Source organism: Nicotiana attenuata, chromosome 8 (assembly GCF_001879085.1).
Source record: "Nicotiana attenuata strain UT chromosome 8, NIATTr2, whole genome shotgun sequence".
NCBI lineage: Eukaryota > Viridiplantae > Streptophyta > Magnoliopsida > Solanales > Solanaceae > Nicotiana > Nicotiana attenuata.
In genome coordinates, this window is record NC_031996.1 from 40634427 (window position 1) to 40636955 (window position 2529).

A 2529-nucleotide genomic window follows, 5' to 3' on the forward strand; every position below is an offset into this window, starting at 1 on the left:
CAAAAGCCATTTGTTACACTATTGACAAAATTCAAAGGGACTTCATTTGGAGTTCGCTACCGAAAAAAAAAATCCATTATATTAGTTGGGAGGTGGTCACCGTACCAAAGAGCCAAGGTGGCCTGGGGCTATGCAAAGCCCATGACAAAAATATTTCCCTCCTAACAAACCTCTCTTAGCGTCTCTTCCTACAACCCAATACTCTTTGGGCAAAAACCTTAATCAACAAATACACTTCAAACAAGAACAAAACCTCCCACTCCTTCATCTGGAAAAATATTTTAAAAGGAGGTACTTATTGTTCTAAGGGAATTGCCTGGATCCCTAGGACAAACTCCTCGATTGACCTATGGAATTCAAGATGGATTCCTCATTCACCTCCACTAAGAACAATTGTCCATGGACCCCTAATCTATAACAAGGATGGACTCAAACTCATTCACATATGGAAAGACAATGGCTGGGACTGGACAAAATTATCTGTCCAGTCTCCTCAAGAAACCATCCTCAAAGCCTTAGCCACTAGTATCCCTGCTACTCTTGGGTATAAAGACACACCCTGTTGGGCACTAAATGGCAATGGTATGTACACAACCAAATCTGTATACTCCCTAATACATGCTAGACCTCTAATTCCCTACAACTTCAAATGGTTGGTCGATACATACTCTAGAAAAAATTAAATTCTTCCTCTGGTTATGTTCCCATAATAGACTGCCAACCAAAGCATACCTCCGTCATATAGGTTTAAACATAGAACGTACTTGCTCTATCTGTAACAATACGCAAGAAAACATACACCACATCTTCTTCGAGTGCCCAATTGCAATGAAATTCTGGCTAGACATAGGTCTAAATATCCAAAGCCTCCCTTACCAACAACTACATTGGCTACAACTCCTAAAAGAATTGAATGTTTCTTTACAGAATACACACCTTCAATGGCTCGACTTTCTTCCTTTTGCACTGTGGCATATTTGATTAAATCGCAATCACAACTCCTTTGAAAACACGCTGCAAACACTCCCATCAATATCCCCATCTAAGGGCTTTATAATTTAAACACACCACATCCCCTAGAAGAAAGAACACAGAAAAAAAAAAGACAATCCATGTGAATTGGTCTCACCCCATTGTTGGCTATTTCAAGCTAAATACGGATGATGCTTTCAGCACTAATACAAACAGTGGTGGAATTGGTGGAGTGATTAGAAATTCAAATAGAGATTGGGTAGCAGGCTACTAGAAGTATTCCTATGCTATTAATCACACACATATGGAGTTATTAGCTTTACATCAAGGACTGCAAATAGCAGCAGACTACCATCACAGGCCCATTGAAATCGAAACAGATTCCACTGAGGTCATACAACTACTAGAGCAACAAAGTCCTAGTTACCAAACACTAATTGATTCTTGCAAGTGCCTGTTGAAGAGGTTGGGGAATCCAGTGGTCCGTCATAACTTTCGTGAGACAAACAGTGTCGCCCACTTTTTGGCCAAAGAAGGTTCCAAGCAAGCCATACATAATCAACTATCATTATTCCTGCAACCGCCTGCCCCAGTATGGTCAAGTTTACAAGCTGATAAAGAAGGGGTCACCTCCAAAAAAATAGTATCCGTATCTATGTATAATAACTTGGCACGTCTTGGAAACTTAGGCGCAATAAAAGTAGAAGACGCTAATACTACTAGTACTTCTAATCCTGTAATGCTGGCTCATAATAGAGCGTTTGTAATAGCTTAGTTTTATCTATATAAATTATCCTTTTAACCAAAAAGAAAAAGAAAAGAAAAGAAAAACTCAATCCAAATTCACATTTTCAAACAGTTGAAAACGGGTAGTTTGGGATTGAAGAACTAAATAAATCTAAACAAACTATAAATTTGTTGCTTCGTTACCATTATTACCACTGTTGTTACTTTAAATAGCATGCCACTCCAGTCACCATATTTGTCTCTTACGAACAGTTAATAATAAATGAAATAGAGAGAGCTGAACTGACAAGATTAATATTCAAAGGTATAGGTTAGCGTGGACGAGGGAACTGGATTATTTAACCCCACAAAATTGTCCTTGGGAGTTGGGAGAAAGAAAAAGAGAGAGAGAGAGAACAGCTCACCAGCTTTGAAACTTGACAGGTTGACTGAGTTTCCTCGTCCGTAATTTGCCACAAATTTTTCTTCGCTTTTTCCTTCTTTTCTTAAAGTTCTTTTGAAGTTCCGAGACTCAGGATAGGGATGAGAAAAATCTGGTCAATGTAAACGTTACGCTTAAGATATACCTAGCAACTCCATACGTCTGTACGTTAAAACGCAGCTTGGTACACAAAATATCCTATTATTTATGTAGGATTTAGGGAAGAGCCGCACCCCAAGACGGTATGATGTAGACAACCTATCCTGATACAAGTATTCGTGGCTGATTGTACAACTTAAACCCGTGATCTATAGATCACACAAAAATAATTTAACCGTTGCTCCAATACTCCCCTCCTATACGATCATATAGTAAAAAAAAAAAAAAAG

The 2529-nt window shown here is 38.6% G+C and overlaps 1 long non-coding RNA gene across 1 annotated transcript; it reads right to left on the reverse strand.

Moving 5' to 3' along the window:
* On the reverse strand, positions 1096 to 2273 carry LOC109231317. Its single transcript, XR_002068791.1, has 2 exons — positions 2124 to 2273; positions 1096 to 1556 (listed from the first exon to the last, which is right to left on the reverse strand). It is a non-coding gene; the product is annotated as an uncharacterized LOC109231317 (long non-coding RNA).